This window comes from Drosophila arizonae, chromosome X (genome assembly GCF_054131065.1).
Source record: "Drosophila arizonae isolate 15081-1271.41 chromosome X, UAZ_ARI_1.0, whole genome shotgun sequence".
NCBI lineage: Eukaryota > Metazoa > Arthropoda > Insecta > Diptera > Drosophilidae > Drosophila > Drosophila arizonae.
The window spans coordinates 16,574,316-16,594,263 of NC_142927.1; the positions used below are offsets into that span (position 1 = coordinate 16,574,316).

General features: G+C 36.1%; 1 protein-coding gene across 1 annotated transcript in view; it reads left to right on the forward strand.

Moving 5' to 3' along the window:
• Positions 1-19,948, forward strand: part of LOC108620090 (uncharacterized) — a 125,572-nt gene that overhangs the window by 57,287 nt on the left and 48,337 nt on the right. Inside the window, exon 2 of the mRNA XM_089475517.1 lies at positions 10,894-10,940. The gene's annotated coding sequence lies outside the window, so the exon portion shown is untranslated. The remainder of the gene's footprint in view (positions 1-10,893; positions 10,941-19,948) is intronic.

Sequence of the window (19,948 nt, forward strand, 5' to 3'; positions counted from 1 at the left end):
CTGCTGCTGCTGCTGCTGCTGCTGCACTGTGTTCCATTCCGCCTGTGACGATCGTGTGTGTTGCATTTCCACACTCAGTTGCACCAAACAATTTCTGGGTGGCCCTGGCAGAAGAGCGCAAATGTTTTTGACAATGCGTGTGCCACTCTAAAAAAAAAAAAAATAAATAAATAAAAGAGAGATGTATAAAAACATAGACACAGACATGCATTGTGTGTGTGTCTGTGTGTGCGCTTGTGGCGCCCTCTGTTGTCGGCCTGTAAACTTTTTAATAGCAAAAAGTCTATTGTAACTATTGCAATATCTCTGCTCAGCATATGAAAATGTTAACAATTTGTTGCGGGCTTTCAGGTATTTCATATTTAAATATTTTAACTTCAGACTGAATTTCTTTTTCCTTAAATTTTTCGAAATATTCAATATGAATTTATAAATATTTGTACTATTTTTTCCAAGCAAGAAAATTAGTTTTAAATTTGTTAATTTCCATGAACCTTATAAATATATTTAATAAATTCTGTTTGGATTTACTTGCCGTAAGGCAGCTGCATGAAAATCTGTGAATATTTCATTAAAGATATATATATTTGTTGTTACATGCGCAAAATTTGTAATTTTTTTTTTTTTGTATTTAAGTGTATGTAGCATACGATGTCTTACCTGCATAAATATTATTTCGTTTTATTATTATTATTATTTTTTTTTATGAGAGCAAAGTGAGCTTGCAAATGTATTTTCTCTATAAATATAATTATTATATTGCGTCATAGCCCCAAAATATAAATTTAATTAACTTCAGCTTAGGTCAAAATGCCTTAAGGTACCAAGACGCTAATCTGTGATTATTTCGTACAGTGAGTGATATTAAATTACGTTTTTTTCTTCATCAACTGCAAAAAAAAAAAAAAAAAAAAAAAAAATGAAATAAAAAAAAAATTATTAAAAAAGGCAAAATTGTAGATTGAAAAATAATCTTTCCGATGAGGAGAACAGAAAAAAGTTGACAAATTAAAAAAAAAAAAGTATATTAATGTTACTCACTGTATATATCATATATATATATATATATATATATATATATATATATATATATTTATTGCTATATATATATATATATATATTTTTTTTTTTTAAATTGGCAAAAATGTAAAAACAGCCAAAAAGACGTTCAAGCTAAAGAGCTGGGATAACTGGAGCAGGCTGAGTGAACAATATATATATTTTTTGAATTTATCCCTTGGTCATCCACTTTTCATGATACTTTTTGAGCAGACCTCGCATTTTCTAACTTCTTGCCCAGTTCCATAAACATTCACTGATTAACAAAATTGTGGCTCTGCCGCCCTGATAGCTGCAATTCAGCATATTTCAATTGCGCCGCCTCTCTCTCTCGCTCCCTCACTCTGTATAAATTGATCGAACAATATATATAAAGTTATATGGAGCACATATATACATACATATGCGTATATCTCTCAAGTCTGGCTTGCTCAAGTGCCACTTGCCGGCATTTCAGCACCGCCATCAAATCAATTTGTTGGGGGCTCGCAAGCAGAGCTCAAGTGTCTCTCTGATATATGTGCCCATATATCATCATCATAATGACGATGATGATGATGGCGATCTGTAGCGAGTGCTGCCCAAGCTCTCTCTCTACACACACACACACACTCTCTCTCTCTCTCTCTCTCTGTCTCTCTCTCACACTCTGTGTACTCCCAGTTCTCTATGGCTCTTCCATATGGCCGTTCAATCAGCGCCTCTTTGATTAACCCATGTCGCATTCGCTTGCTCCAATTCCCCAAAAATCTCAACAGCCTAAAATGTTCTTTGTTTGGTTTGTTTGTTTGTTTGTCTGTTTGGCATTCTTTGTGCCTGGGCACTTAATTGATTAAGCGTGAAATTATTTCTTTTGATTGACTTCAATTGAAATGAATTATTCTTTAATTGGTTGCGCGACGTCTAAGCGGCATGCGCCGCCGCTGCGCCCAAAAGGTGCCGCGCCAGACACCCAGCGACGCCCCGCATTGACTCATCTCTGAGTCTCTGACTCAAATTTAGCGAGCAACGGCTGCTAGACAAATATATACATATATATTTTTATATTTATATATTTTTGGCGACACAAATGCAAATTTTGCTAAAAATAATCTAAAAATGATTAAGAAGAAGAAGATGCAAAGCAAAATATAAGAGTTCTTTGAGTTATAGCTAGACCACTAAATATCCTGGATCGTAAGATTCAACGAAAACTTTTTAATAATAATATACGAGTTTTTTAAAGACGTAGCAAGAAGAGCAAATACCTGGATTGTAAATTAAAATATATATGCTTGTTTTAGTTATAGCTAAAGAGAAATTTAGTTATTTTAAGTTATTCCTTGGACCTTCAGATTCTGTTAAAGATTTTTAATCAAAGACAAAAATCTTATATTTTTCAAATGAAGGCGTTTTTAAGTTATAGCTAGAAAATCAATTTTTAAATACAAAAAAAAAAAAAAAAAAAAAAATTATTTGTAGCTAGGAGAGCAACTACCTTGGATTGTCATTTCATTTTAAAATAATCTTAAATATTTGTATTTCCCTTACATATTTATTCACAATAAATAAATATAAATATTTGCATTTTCCTTTATATATATTCATAATAAATAATTTTATGTTTTTATATTACTTAGATTTTTATTTATTTTTTATTTGGATTTTTTTTCTCATTTTTTTTTTATTTGGATTTTTTTTTTCTATTTTTTCTTTTTTAGTTTAATTCCCAATAAATAGTCTTATATCATTTCATTTTGTATATAAATTTGTTTACATTTATTCACAATATTAGTGAATGTTTCCCTCCTCCTCTTCATTTATTCATAATATTTTTTAATTTAATACATAAATCTCACATACTATATTTCTGTTGATTTAATAAAGTCTTGATGGCACACACATATTCTACAATCTATTGTGACCTAAGCTCTGTGTTGCAGTGAACTAGTAGGCATTCACTATTAGACAAGTCCTGCTAAAAACTCTCTATGACTCTATGACTGCGGCTCACATACATATGTATGTCTGATAGGGTATTAAGACTCTCAAACTCTTATAGAGACTCTGTGAGTTTATCAGCTGCCCTCTGCATACCCACTCAGACAGAGACAGCACTTAAGCGCTCAGCAAGCATGCAGAGGTACCACCGCCTGTTGCTCCAAAGCCAATATGCCCGCTTTGCACTTTATGGGAGTGTGCATAAAATCAACTCAAAGCAGGCAACTGACACTAGACGCGCTCTCCTGCTGCTGCTGCTGCATGTCCCAAAAAGTCCTGTCACAGTTTGGGTCCCTCTTTTAGGACTTGCCACCAGAATGTCTCCTGCTGCTGCCGCTGCTGCTGCCTCTGCTGCTGGTGCTCCTTCTGCTAGCTGCTGTCGTTGTCAAGAACAAAAATAATAATAAAATTTGCTGTCACTGCGAATATAAACAGGCAATTTTTGTGCGCCGCTCCAAAAAATGCCACAACAGCAACAAAAATATCAGCAGCAGCAGCAGCAGCAGCAACAACAACAACAACAACAACTTCAGTAACAGCGACAATGGCAGCTGTTTTTAATGTCTGCACAGGCCGCCTAATGGCGCTCAACGGCCGCCAAAAACTGTTGGAGGACTACGACAAAAGCTGCCACTGCTGTTGCTGTTGCTGTTGCTGCTGACGACCCCATTGCCACTTGGACTCGATTTGATGCCACTCGCAGTCGTGCCACGCCTGGTGCCGCGTGCCTCATTGCGACCCAACTCAAATTGTATCGACGTAGGCGTTAAGCTGCCGCAAAGAGAAAAAACCAAAAAAAAAAAAAAAAAAAAGAAAGAGAAAATAATAAAAATAATACACACAAAATGCAAAAAAAAAAAAAAAAAAAAAAAATGAAAACAGTTTGGCGGCATCTGTCTGGGTTCCGGATTTGTGGCATAAATTGAAAATCATATGCCACACACACACACACACACACATTGGGCTCATCCCGAATCCTCATTGTCGGACTCATAATCGTCAGGGATTTGTTAAGTGCCTGGCATTTATGGCCAAAACGTTGCTTTAATTGAGCATCACTTGAGCACGCCCCCAAGCCCTCCATGCCCTCAACTAACGACTGTCACTTGACTTGCTTTGTTACCGAAATGAATTATCGAATGAATCGAGACAGTTGGATCTGAAAGTTTTTATAGATAGAAATACTTGGAGTAGGCAAGCTCTAGCGGCTCTAGTCGTGTTAGCTGAATATAAGTATTTGGCCCGAAAAGCCGCTAGACATTGTAGCTATAACACGTGATTAGCCATAAAGGTAATATACATAGTTAATCACTTTTATAAACAGATATCAGAATCCATAACATTTTTTCATTTCCCAGCTTCTTTGCCTTGCCTTAGAACAGCTGATGGAGGCATCAATAATCATGATTGATCGTCAGATCTTGAGTTGAATTTATTATTTAATTTTATGTTAAATACATACTAAAGCCTATTCTATCAAAGTTTCGCATTTTGCTCTAGCATGCAAATTCTAGCCATAAAATGAGCTTTTGTTTGCTAACTATTATAGTTATACACATAATAGTTGAGAAATCGTTTTCCATGAATACATTTCATTTCTTTTCTTAGTCTAAGAATAGCTGATTGAGGCATAGATCGTAATACGAACTCATTTAGTTTTATGTTGCTTGCATTTATAGTTTTTTAACTTGAATATGCTGCTTAAAGAACCGAATAAATCTCTAGAAATTAAAGCAAGCTAGTTTGTTGGATATTATATATATTACTTTATTAGCAGTGTTGGCACGAATTATCATATCATAGGACAATTATGGATTGTTTTGCTTCTATTGGCGATTTAAATGTATAGCAAAATGTCTTGCGATTAATTGTAACCATAACCTCAGACATTCCAGTACCTTTTCTGTAGAGCGGATACTACTGTTACAGAAAAAAGGAACGTTTGACTAACCATCACACATCTTACGAAGTTATTGTTTCCGAATTCTAGACTTCATAAATAAATAATTCCATATACATTTTGAGCAACATCTAAAAAACTATAAAAAAAAACTATTAATATATTCGAGGCCCGATAATTCGAAATGACAAAGGGAACCCTTTTTTTTTTTTATTTACACAACAAATTCAAATAATCTAGAATTATTTTCAAGAGATAAATTTTGTTTCCATTTATCGCGATTTTCGATTTGGCAGCGTACACATTATCGAGACTCGACTGTAATTTATCAATTATTTCGATCGTCGATTTATTGAAGCTAATAATCGCTTAAATTAATAATGATTAAATAATCGATTATTTTTTTATTTTTCTATATTTTTTAATTATATTTTTGTCATCTTATCTTTAGGGTATCGTATTCTATCATACTTTTAGTATGTTTTATATGTTTTTTGCCTCCTTCTTTTGTCTAACGCATGATCATGCTTCAAACCCGCTTTGTCTCTCTTTCTTTCTCTCTCTCTCTCCTTCTCTCTTTAAAAACTAATTAGTTGTAAATATATATTTGGCTAGTTAAAAATATATATTTGATTTATAAAAACCTAATAAAAGAGCCTCAACATAAAATACATAAAACAAAACATTTAACAATTTTTGTTTTTTCGATTTTAAATTTTACGCTTGTGCAATTAAAAGCCAAAAGTTGAAAACCGAAATTCAAATCCCGAAAATGCTAAACAAAAAAGCTTAAAAAAAACTCGCTGGCATGTGCATAATTAACGTTTAGGGCTTATGAATAATGCAGTCTTCGTACCAAGGTGGGCGTTCAAATTTGATGGGCGTATTGCGAGCTGGTGGGCGGGGCAGCTGTGTTGTTGTTGCTGTGAATCTTTGGTTCTGGCTATATGACATGACATAAGCGCTTAAATAATACAAAGAATGAAAAATAAATTGGATACAAATTCTACAAAATGCATGGCTATGCATGAGTGGTGCGAGTTGGCTGGGTGGCTCGGGTGGCTTTGGTGGCTTGAGCGGCACAAGCCGAAAGCCAACATGTGACATGTGCGGCAATTAATGCCGTTAATTATTAAAGTTAACACCCAAAAGCGACATGCACAAGTCAAATAAATAAACACGCAGCCAACCAAACGAGTCATTGGCTTGGCACACACACACACACACACACACACACGACGCCTGGCAGGCTTCCAGAGCCCAAGCTTGTTAAACAGCAACAACAACAACAATACGAGAACGACAAAAAAAAAAAAAAAAAACAAGTAAAGACTGAATGAAAGAATGGAAAGCCCAAGCCCCAAAATGAAAACCCAAACGCCCCAACAATTAAGGACAATGCGTGCTAATTTCAAACGAAAACTCCCAACGTCGCCACTGAAAAATACCCAAACTGAAGGTGGCGGCGTAGCAGGAGGTGGGCAACAGAGGGGGGCCTAAGTGGAGCAGAGAGAGACTGAAGAGGCAGCAGCAGCAGCAGAGAGGTGTAAGAAGCAGCGGAAGAGAGAGAGAGAGAGAGAGAGAGAGAGGGGGAGAGAGAGAACAGGTTGTGCGAGCCAGAGCAGGAGCAGAGAGAGGAACGAGGGCAACAGCAGCGGAGCGCCAGTTGAGGGAGCTGCGCGGCTCAGTCAGTAATAATGATTTTTATTTATAAACTGGCGGCAGCAGAGGACGCCAAACAGCAGCAGCAGGAGGAGCAGGAGGAGCAGCAGGAGCCATGCGTGTCACATTGGGATTATGTGAGGCAGGAGGGGCCGTGGTGTGCCGACTGGGGCCGAGTGGGGGAGGCAGTGGCGCTCATAAGAAGGACAGTTGGCACATAAATAATTTACACGCCTGTGCCGCAAGGCTCATATCCTCGTTGTTGTTGTTGGTGTTGTTGTTGTTAAGCACTGCTGACATAATTTTATAAACCAACACACACACATAACAATACACACGCACACACACATATACACATGTATGTATATAATACTAAATATTTTTAGTTTTTGACATTTTTTGTTGTTCTCAGGAAATGGGCGAAACGAACAAAACTTTGTTAGTTTTTGTGCTGCAACTTTTTTTTAGTTGGCTTTTACGTGTTTAGTTGTTGTTGTCGTTGTTGTCGACATTTTGTTTAAGGAAATTATATGAATTTTTTTTTTGTCTGAGTTTTTAGAAGGGTTAACTTTTAGACAGAGCGCAGCACAGAGAGATAGTTGAACCATATAAATAGCCAAGCTCATATTGATTTTTTTATTTATTTATTTATTTATTTTTTCTTAGAGTTTTTAGTGTTTTTTTTTTTGTTTTTTTTTTGTTTTTTTTTTTTTTTATCTCTTTTTATTGCGTGTCAATCAAATTATTCAATTTGGCTTAGGCATTCTTGGCCTTATTTATCTATATCTCTAATCTATTAGCTCTACGCGATTCAGTTTAATGTTTTGTCATAAATTCACACGTGTAATCTTTGGCTGTAGCTCTTTGATTGATATGGAAAATGATCCCCAAGCATAATTAGCTGGAGAGATCCCAAAGATACAGATGTATATAAATGCTTGGGCTCTTGGCATTTGCATTAACAGACTTCGAGCTGATTTTGTTTTATATATATAATTTTTTTTTTTATGACCAATCGTTGCATGTGAATGCGAGTGTGTGGGTTGGCTCCCCTTTTCTGTCGGGGTATTTGTTTAATATTATTGTGATTTTTTATTGCTCTTGTGTAAACAATAAAATCAGCTGAATAAAAATACTTTTTCTTCATCTGACAATGACCAAAATTTCAAAACCGGCAGCAATGATCATGCCAATGGCGATGATGATGTTGTTGATGACGATCGCATTGCCAAGGCGTTCATTAGTTCTCATTAAAGAAAGGGCAATGTGAGGAAAACAGAGATCGCATGAAGTGAATGATAAACGCATTTATAAACAAAGCATTTTTCAACCGAAACCATAACGAAACGAAAAAACACACACACACACACACACACACACACGCGCACACACTCTGGAATTCAGGGAATGAGCGAAAGAGACTTTTCGTTTAGAGAAACGGGTTTGTCTTCCTCTTCTTGAACATCTTAGCCACGGCTCACTCGATATGTCCACTCGTTGCGCGTCTCGCGTTGTCTGCAGCTAATGAACTCTATTAATAATGATGGCATGCGATATCTCACAGATACAAAAGATGACCATAGAAAATGAACACACACACACATACCACTTGTATGTATGTGTATATATTTTGATTTGATTATTGCAATAATTTTGGTCGATTGGTAGCGCTGGGGTCGTGGGTGGCCCCCAGAAAGCGAGTTAATTTTGTTGATTGGGCCAGCGACACGGTCGCAGCGGGCTCTTATCTTTCAGCTTTTAAGCACAAACGAGCCGCAAATGAGGCGCGACCATGTCAAATATCGATAAGCGCACGAGAGCCGCTTTCAGTCCACTCATCAGTGTGCGTGGGTGTTTACATGGAGGGCCATAAAATGTATCGATAACAAAGTGCGCTATTTGTTAAACGTTTAGCCAATCGAAAGGCAAATAACGATTGCTACAAATGAATCAGATGTCGTCAATATATGTTTGTACGTGTGTATGTAGTAACTCGAATCATTGTCTATATATATATACATATATATATGAGGTGCTTGCATTCGATTTCTAATTGGATTTAGTAACGGGCTTTAAATCAGCTTTATATAATGCTTGTTGAAAATCTAAACAATTGCAATTGCACACGCATGAGAAGCACATAGAGAGGCTGTCAGTAGCAATGGCCCCTTGGGGGGAGGGAGATAACTTATTTGTAGTGTTCGGCGTCCGGCGCAAACGAGTGCATTGAAGTGCATTTCAAGTACGTTTCGAGCACCCGCAGCAGCAGCAGCAGCAGCAGCAGCAGCTGCTAGTGCTGAAGGGCGTCGGAGGAGGGGCAGCCGGGAGGCGGAAGAGTACGTGAAGTGCAGACCATAAACTTGTAATGCTCAATGGACAAGTGTGCAGAGACCCTTCAACCAATCGCTGTTAGCTCTCATGTTGTTATTTTGTTGAATGCATTTTTATAACAATTTAATTATATTTATGTCGTTTATAAACGTGCCAAGAATGGCAGCTATTAGGGTGGGGATGGGGGTGTGCGGTGTGCGGTGTGCGGTGTATCGTAAGGGTGGCTTGCAAAGCTCATTCAAGCCAAAGTAATGCAGAAGGAAGGAGCACAGCTCATGTTGTCCTTGCGCTATGCCAGCGATGCGCTCGGCCCAAAGCCAATGTCAATGCACATAACGGCGCAACAGCAGCAGCAACAACAACAACAACAACAACAACAAACAACAATAATAACAAAAGAAAATGGCGTCTGGCGACAATATGCGTGTGTGTGTGTGCGAAATTATTTTTATTATTTTACACAATTTTTATATGAAAGTCAAATGCGAAACAAAAAAAGGAAGAAAATCAACTTTACAACAAAGCATAAATATTTAGTATATTGCAATTGTTATTGTTATTGTTGTTGTTGTTGTTGCTGTTGTTGTTGTTGTGGCTGCTCTTGTATTTAATGCGATTTTTGAACTTTTCGAAAAGCGCCTCAAGCGCTGCCCTGTCGCATGCACACACATACAAAAGTGTTTTTTTTTTAACACTGTCATTCACATATATATTTATATATTTATTTTTATTTATATGTATATTTGTCAGTTTGCATTTGAGCATTTCTTTTGGCCAAAATAATAAAAGCAACCAAAATGTTTCAAGCAATATTTACTTAAATCAAAAATAATAAAGTGTTATTAAAATTGAGCGTTTGTGTGTGACAAACTCAATTTTTATTTTTTATTTAAATCTTCTTATACAAACATTAAGCTATATAAATGATGCAAGCAAAACATATATTTCTCTGTTTTGCATTAAAGCTGAAACTGTAATATTTTTAAGTCAGAAGCAAATGGGAATTTTTTTTAATACTTTTATTTTTTATTATTACCTAGTTTTATTTTAAAAAATATATATATATTAATTTTTTCATTTTTGAATAATATAAATATACAAGAATTTATGAATAATTATGTAAATATATTTTTATATCTAGTTACATAAAATTAAAAATATTCGTAAATCAACTTTTCATTTACACTAAAAATAAAAATTTTGTATTCAAATGAATTATTAAATTTAAATGTGAACAAATTAGAAACTAAATAGAACAAGAAATAACGTGGAAGTCGGGCGTTATCGACTCATTCACTCATTCATTCACATACTCATTCATAACCATTCACGGCTAGCGGCAGCACTTTTTGATTTGCCCTATATTGCTATATATATATAGCACAAGACAAATGGACAGCAAGACGAACATTGCACAAAACTAATATACTCCTTCTACTCTCGTGAATGAGTATAAATATGCAAAAAATTCAAAATTTCCAAGCCACACATTGCATTAGGCAAAATCAAATTTCCAAATGGTTGGCATTGCGATTCGAACCAAGTTTCTACTTAAAGCTCTCAGCTCAACATTAAATTTAATTTTAAGTCCAGCAAATAATTAAATGCAAATTTTTTCATAATTTTTTTACGCACTGCAAATCAATAAAAAAGCATAAAAAAAACGTATCTATAATACAAATAATATATGTTTTTTTTGCGTATTTTCATTAGTTAACTGCATTTAATTTCAATTCGCATTAAACGCTTTTAACAAAGTAAATGAAATCAGAAGAAGGCAGCAAAAAGTTAATTTCAATGGGCAATTAGCACGAATAATTTGTTAATATCAATAATAAAGGATTTTTAATTGGCCACGTTGTAAATGTGTTTATCGAACTGCCGTTAGCTCTTAAGTACTTGAGAAAATTAAACAAATTTGAGCAAATCTAATCAAAAATTTTGTTTATTTCTATTTGCAGCTTTAACTCGTGCTTGAAACTCAGCTGACGCTTTGCAAGAGCAAAAGGTAAGTTTCATATACATATATTTGTATATATATATATATATATATATATATGCTATATCTGTGGGGCTGTCATTGCCAGAAAACATATTTCTCACGCACGCAGACAAGGAGAGGAAGAGAGAGAGAGGATAGAGTGAGAGGAAGGGAGAGCGGCAACTGCTTATAATAATAATACGATTTATCAAATGCACGTAAATTACAATAAATTAAAGACGAAATTAATATTAATGACCAAGACTGGCCGAGACACACGCACACATAGATATGGCTGTGTGTGTGTGTGCGTGTGTGTTTATCTAAATACAATACATGCATATGTATGTAGATACATATGCATATGCCTAGCTTCTGTGCTGCTTGTGTTTTCTGCCTTTCGACTCGTTGTCCTTTAGACAATTACCAAATTAAGTGCATGCCTGTGTCTATAGCTTTCTCTTTCTCTCTCTCTCTTTCACTCTCCCTCTCTGTGTTGAGATCTTAAATATGAAAATTGTTCTTTTGATTGCAAATTCGCCTATTTGCATGGCATTTGGCTGAGCCCTAAGAGCGGAGTGACCGCAGCTAATAAGCTACGGACTCTATAATAGCGGCAAAACTGCAGAGCCAACAAATCGTCAAGCGCTTGAGCTAACTGCCATTGTGTGGGCGTGGCCTTAAACTCGGCCTGCCAGCCCAGAGATGCGCAATAGCAAAAACCTTAAAGTGCAGACATTCAAATTATTCATTATAAATGCAAATTTCGTTTGTAGTTATATAGGATGATAAAGATTCGTGCTGATTTAATGTGGATATGTTTATATATTAATAATAATAATACTAATGATAATAATAATACTAAAAAAAATAATAATAATAATAATACTAGTAATACTTGTAAAAACAGTAATAATAATACAGTCGAGTCTCGATAAAATCGAAAATCGCGATAAGGAAAAAAAAAAAAATTTGATACCTTGAAAGAAATTTGTTCTCAATTATTCTCGATAATTTGAATTTCTGTGTAAATCGAAAAAATATAAACTGATCCCCATTTCGAATTATCGGAGTTCTATGTAAACTCCATACTTTGACTTCAATTTTTAATTCTTTATCAAGCTTCAAAATGTTCTCCTTTTCTTTTGCACAAATCAAACGTAATATATATTTAATATAGATTTAAACTGCTTCTGCAACGGCTTCATTCATTTAATTGAAGTCCCCATTTCGCATTAAAGCGAAAACTCAAAGAGCTGCCTCTATATATAGCCATTGCGTATACGTAATGTGATAATACGTCTGCCTCAAACGATTTGCTGATGCACATATATATATATATATATATATGCATATACATTTATAGGGGCGTAAGGGCTCTGCAATGTGTGCTCACATTAGATCACTGTTTAACATTATCACATATCACGCTTTTGTGCGTTGAGTCACTGGATATCGTTGGCGTGCAGCTCGATTGGATTGGATTCCTGCTACAGCTGAAGCAGGTGAATTTTGCATATTTGATGAGTCTGGTGTGGTGGCAATGCAGTCAATGCTTTCTCTATATAACTGCGAGTGTGTATGTGTGTGTGTGTGTGTGTGTGCTGTATGCACCTGTGCCTGTTGCTGAGTTTTCGGGCTCATTGTTGCTAGCTTGTTGAGTTGCAATTTGGCTAACAAATTATGCAACAGCAACAAGCCAACACACACAAAGACGCAACAGCAGCAACAACAACTACAACTGACCCAACTGCGCCCCAATTGCTGGGCCCAGGCTTTGCTGTGTGGGGGCCATTGACTTGTGTCGGCCTCCATTCGTCCGGTTCTGTTAAATAATTGTAATTTATGGCATTTTACACATATAAATATATGGAAATCAATAAATTTAATACACACAGTGAAAGAGAGCGTGGTTAGAGGGTAGCAGAGTGGTTGGTGTGGTGCAGAGGGGAGTAGGGGGGGGGGGGTTGGTTGAACATAGTTACACTTGCATGGGCAATTTCCCCAATAGACCTGCGTTCGGTTTGGCTTTTTGGTCGGCAGTTCATTTACACGCACTATAAATTGCATTTGGCCAGCTCCCCAGCTGCCAAGCGGTGTCCTTAATGTGCCACGCCTCCTCACGCCCTCTCGCCCTCTCTTTCTCTCTGTGTGTGTTTCGAGTCATACATTTTTAGACTCATTCACGAAAGTGAAATGAGTATATTGGTTTTGTGCAATGTCCGTCTTGCTGTCCGTCCGTCTGTCCGTCTGTCCGTCTGTCCGTATGAACGCAATCTATTTCGGCGCTATTGAAGCTAGAGACTTGAAATTTGGAACACATACTCGTGTATATCTCCGATTTATAAAGTGTTAAAATTTTCCCGATCCGCCCACTAGGGGCGTGGCAAATCGGAAAATGCATTTTCCGATATACCAGAAATCATGTTTGTTGAAGAGCTAGAAAGCTGAAATTTGGTATGTAGGTCCGCGCCAACCACCCAAGATCACAAGCTATGGCGGATATATCTCCGCCCATTAGGGGCGTGGCAAATCGGACAAAACTGTATCTCCTAAAGTTATAAACCTAGAATGCTGAAATTTTGCACGTAAGCTAATGTTTTAATTCTATGAAGATGGGTGAAAAAATTATATATCTACGTCCCTTAGGGGCGTGGCAAATCGGACCTGAAGATATAGTGATTTTTCGAATTCTGCTATATTTTAGGCACTATTGATGCTAGAGATCTGAAATTTGGTATATATACGCGGGTTGATCACCCAAGTCCAACGAGCTATGGTAGATATATGTCCGCCCATAGGGGGCGTGGCAAACCGCAAAAGTTTATATCTCCTACAATTTAAGAGCTAGAAGCTTCAAATTTGGATAGTTAAGTTACTGGTAGCCTCCTCTATCGATGCCCCAAAAATAATTTTTAAGCCTCTTTAGGGGCGTGGCATATCGAAAAATACCCTGTAATTTTCACATTTTTTGAGCGTAAGAATTCAAATTTTGCATTTAGGTAACCGGTTACTCATTCTAAGAACTGGCTAAAATTGAGGAGTCGACGGCCACTAGGGGCGTGGCAATCGGCATTTACATTTATCGCGACATTTATATGCGTCAGCCATCTATTTATGCATTTGTACATATAAATAAGCTTAATAGATATTCATAATACAAAAGGAAACATTTTTATGAATTTAAAAAAATTTAAAAGAAGCTAAAATAACAAAAATTTGCAATTTACAAAAAAGTGTTTTCCGCGGGATTTGAACTCGCACCCAACCCAAACAGCATGTTTGTCAAAATAGCTAAAATAATGGTCATCGGCGCTTCAGCCTACAGCACCACCGCGTCGTTTCGATCAATAGAAGTTAAAACGAAATCACATTATTGTTATGACGCCACATAGCAAAGAAAAGCCAGAGTGGTGGCTGGAAATTCAAAAACAATGCAAAGACAAATCAATCGCAACGAGATTCTTAGAATATGCTAGAGTACGCATTTATGTGTGCATACATACACACATACAAATGAGCGCGTGTATAAGGCTGGAATGCTTGATGCTATGCGTGCAGACTTACATATATACATATGTATGTATTTGCATATATGTATTTGAGGGCTATTTAAGAAGAAACAAATTTAAACTTATAAAATTATTCGACTAAGAAAATGAAAAGTATTAAGTGCCATTCAGTCAAGCTCGCACCTTCCCAATAAAATATCTATTTTATAAAAAACGAAAAATGTATGAAAAAAAAAAAAAAAAAACATAGTAGAGGTTCGAACCTCCCTACTCTAACGTTACTTGCGTCGCCCTTAGCACCCGCGCCATTGCTTTGCTCGAGCACTCAGCTGCTAAAATAGAATAGCTTAATAAGAGAGCGTCATCAGACAAAACTACAGTAACGGCTAGAAAGTCCAGAAATCAATCGAAATTCTAAGAATGTGAGAAAAGGCGCGCTTCTGTCTGTACGCATAGAATAGACGATGAGTGTGTGCACATGTATAGTAAAATCGCGCTGATCTGCTGCTAGCTTGAAGCCGGTATCCAATATATGGATATAAATACATGTATATTATTAAAAGTCAAAATTGTATAAATTATATACATATGCATGTAATTTGAATGCAATTATGCAATGATCATAGCAATAGCTATCGATGATTTTCCCATTTTAAATGGGATCATGCCCTGTTTTTTGTTGCGCACTAGACTTGAAAATTGCACTATATACTCTGGTTGACAGCGTTTGGGCTGTGAATGAGTCTTCTGCAATCGGTATCGCCCGACTGCAACGTTCTTACTTGTTGGTTATTGTTATCGGGCCTTTAACAATTTTTTGATATTGTCCAATTTGGATTTGAAGGTAAAATGTGCATTGCCATTAAATACCCCACCACACCATCGTCCCCAACGTCCCCCCGTAGCCACCATCAAACCGCTGACCCATTGGGAGAACTAGCCCCTAGGCAATTTTTACATTGCTCTGGCTGCACCTTTTTTCAATGATTGCATTTTGACTTTTAAATATGCACAATATTTTGCATTTCAATTGCGGTTTTTATACACACACACACACACAAATGCACACACACACACACGTATATACATGCACAGAAAATGTAATAACTCTGTCAATTTGCGTTGTGCCTGCGGCATCTCATTCATGGCGTGTTGACAAATTGCGAGAGTTGTTTGAAAAGTTACAATTCGAATGTAGCGAGGCCTAAAGACTATATATAAAATATAAATATATATAAAATATAATGTATATATCAATAAAAAAAAAAACGGAAACATATTTAAATATACATATATTGTATATGTGAAATCTATATTAATATTAAAAAAAAAAAAAAAAATTATAAATAAGAAATAAATATAAATTTAAAGGAATAAAATATATAATATATATGTATATCTGGACATACGATTTGGAGTATCTCTCTCTTTTTATATAAAATATGTATATTTTTATATCTTATATCTTACGATTTGAGATATCTCTTAAAAATTCAACAATGACTTCTTTAAAATACGGAATACAAACGCAGGTTATACTTGTGTATATATTTTATATTTGTATATACTTGACATATATGTATGTTGCAGCTTACTTGTTCACTTATATATATTTATAATATGTATCGCTATGCGCTATAACGAGTGCCCTGGGTTGCTGTACCTCTACATTTCATAACTCTTTTATTATCGTCTCGTAAGTCTTAGCACACTCTTCCATATTGCTCTCAACTAACCACACATGTAGAGCTTTTCGACAAGAGGCCCATATGCCATCTCATTCACTCTCAGCAACAAACGGAACCATCTCCAACACTACTCCAACAATGGGACTTTTTGTTATTTTACAACACTCTTTTATTTTATTCGCGATGCGACATCTATATATTATGATATCATATTATATATATCATATCATATTATATATGATACCATATTATATGTGATATCATATTATATGTGATATATATACATATATATATTTTATTTTGTACTGAAATTTATATAAGATAATTATCTATCTTATTGAATTATTATGATTATTATTATTATTAAGATTATTTTTAGTATTATTTTCTAAAAATTGTTAAAGCTCATAATATTTCTTCTATATACAAATTATTCTAAAGTTCTTTAAAAACAATGCCAAAAAATAATAAAAAGTTGGAACTTCATAAGTACGATATATTCTTCACTTTCTCATCTATATAGATATATATACAAATTCTGACCTCCCAACCTCAACGAGCTTACATCAACTTTTCGTACACAAATTTCCAATTGCCACAATAATAATAAAAAAAAAAACAACATTTCAATCACAAATATTTAACAAAAGCTATGTCAACAACCATACCTCGTTATATACATATGGATGTCTGTACATATAATTTTTTTCTTTTATTTTTTTTTCTTATTGAATTTTGTCGCATATAAAAAAAAAGTGGAATAAAACATTTGCCATGTGTCATCAAATTTCCTCGTGTTTATTTTGTGTTTTATTAAATTTCCCCTGTTTCATTGTTTTTCTTCATACTCATTTTTTTTTTTTTTTTTGCTGTTTCTGCTGTCAATAGAAATTTTAGTTGATTGTCATATAATTTACGTGCTCTGTGCGCTCTGTCATTAAAAGTCGAAATTAATTAAATTGTATCATTGATATAGGTTTTTCCAGCTTTTTTTTTTCAATTATTTTATTTTATTGTCATTTTTGCGTAAACAAATAATTGTGCAATGCAAACAGACGAACGGACAGACAGACAAATAGAGTTTAGGGCTACGCTCAAACAAGCGGTTTTATTTGAATTTGATTTGAATTGAATTTATGACCGCTGATTTCTAATGTAATATATAGCGATTTATATAGAGAGTGAGAGGGAGAGATAGAGGTAAAGGGAGAGATACTCATTTGTACTCAACCTGATGCATGTCTCAGCCCAAATATCAATATCACGGGGTTGGGCTGAGCTGGGCTGGGCCCTTTTATACCCTGAACCTCTTGAAAATGGGAAATCAGAGTGCAATGATTTTGTATTAATATGTGTACAAGACTGAAGAAGACGTCATAGAACCCAGAAGGTATTTATATATATCTAAGCACAACGATGAGCTGAGTCTCGATACCCATTTTTCGAGTTTATTTGTTCGTGCGTTTGAACGTGGCGATCTCAGAACTTCTAAAAGCTAGGGACTAAAAATTTTGTTTGTAGAGCTGTGTATAGCACATACAAATCCAGTTTCTTTTCGAAAAATTGAAAGCATAACCTGAATAGACTTGTAACAGCATATTAAATCATGATTCAGGGCAACTACTATTCGGGCATTCCCATCATTTGTTTCTCAAAGAAACAGCAAAACAATTTTATTACGAACTAGTTGAAGTATTTTAACTAAGTCGAGTCTAGCTGTAAGCTGATAAAAATAATCAGAAAAAGAAGTTCAGAATTATGTTTAACTTTTAATACCTGAACATTTCCAGAGTTTCAAGGATTTAATATGGGACTGAGAATAAATCTGCTGTGGACTTAATTAATTGACCATAAATAATATTTTATATATTAGAGCATTTAATATTCGGCAACTCAAGCTGTTGCCTTGATCATTGTTTTTTGGGAGTGGTGAGTGGGGGTTGGTTCGGTGTGTGGCAACCGTGTCGTTTACCGCCTGGTGTGAAATGTAATTATGGCGCCTTCTGACAGCCGGTCAACTTCATTCAACGCCCATTAACTTGGGCCCCACTTCACATCTAAGACAAGCGTCAGCCGCCAACCGCCAACCGCCAACAGCCACACGCCTCCTGCCCACCGCCCGTTACGCAAACTGCTTCTCCACTCCCTCCCTGTCTCCCTCTATCTCTCTCTCTCAGGTTCAGTCAGTCAGCTGCGCTTGTTGCATTTTTCTCGTTGCCTTTTGGCCTTTTGTTTATTTTCTTTTTATGTGTTGGCTCAGCTGGACATTCAGGCAGTGTCCCCGGTCCCGTTGCCCGCCCCAACTCGCACTCTTTACACAGCTAAAAGGTGGGCAGGGTTAGGAACAGGGGCAGAGGCGGGGGCAGGCTGCCAACTCGAGGCATTCCAGTGCTGGTCACGTATGATGACCCAAATGTGCGCGGCACCTCCTTCGGCTCGTCCAGCGTGTTGCAGTGTTTGTTATTGCTGTAGCTGTTGCTGTTGCTGTTGTTGCTGTTGTTGCTGTTTCTGTGTGTTTTTAATAAAATTTATTACACTCTCACATGACAAACAACAAACACCCCAGCCACCAGCCCTCGACCCGAGCGCCTTACATATTTGTCTAATAGAAAAATTATGGGCCAAGGCAAGCCGCGACGTTCTCCAGTGTGTGTGTGTGTGTGTGTGTGCGGCAGGAGGGTGGGAGATGCGTGTGTGTGTGTGTATGTGTGTGGCGTAGGCCTTAATTTTTATACGCATTCCGAGTCTCTCCCTCCCCCTTTCCCTCTCTCTCGCGCTCTTGTCTTTGCCTCGTTTGCCCCATAATTATAACATAAAAACTTTTTATTGAAATGCTGAGGCATTTTTATTTACGTCTCACAGCGCGCTAGGGTAAAGGAGCGAAAGGGAGAGAGCGAGAGGAAGTAGTGTGTATTCCCTAATAACAGTTAACGTTTACACACACGCATATCGCACACACACACACACACACACACATTTAGACACGCGCATGTGTATTTAGTATTAGCCACAAACTAAATGAAATAAAAGTAATAAACATTTATTTCATTAATTCATAGTTTAGCGCCTGTCGCATATTGTTATTTATATATATGTATGTGTGTAGTATGGACATGCATGCGTATATATATATATATATGTATGTATAATATATATCCACTGATATGGCTTTGAGTGTTGCTCGCTAGATAATAATCATTAAAAATGCACACACCAATTAGCCAAATTCAATTTGCCTTTTTGAGTCGACGTTAAATGCAAAATTGAAAAGAGCAAGTAAGAACGGGCTTTACCGACTGCAGAACACACATTCACGGCTCACACATTGCCAGATCTCATATTTTATTTCGTTACTCTATTTTATCTGCTGTTAAACTAGGAGTTTTTAGCTTGAAAACTTTCTCGATATATAGATATATTATCGATATATGTTACCGATATTTGAGCTGTCAAATCGAGCATATTTGTCATTTTGATTCTTTAACAAAATATTTACTATTCTTTTATGACTTTTGTTTTTCTTATTCAGTTTCTTGTCTAAGACTCCATAATGAGTGGGCCTATATAGCAGTATAAATTTGAATGATGTACATATATATTCAAGATGTCAAGTCTCCAGCTTCATAGATAATCGCATTTCTGTGAGACCACCATAAACACTTTATAAGATGAGAGCACCAATATAATATATACTACAGTAACATCCTGTTCTAACGACGCTCAAGGGAAGGCCGAAAGGCGCTATAGTTCGCTCATAAAAGTTTTCTTGAGGACCAGAATTTTCGTCGCTATAACCGTACAGACGCTATAAGCAGAGCCGTTATAACCAGATTCT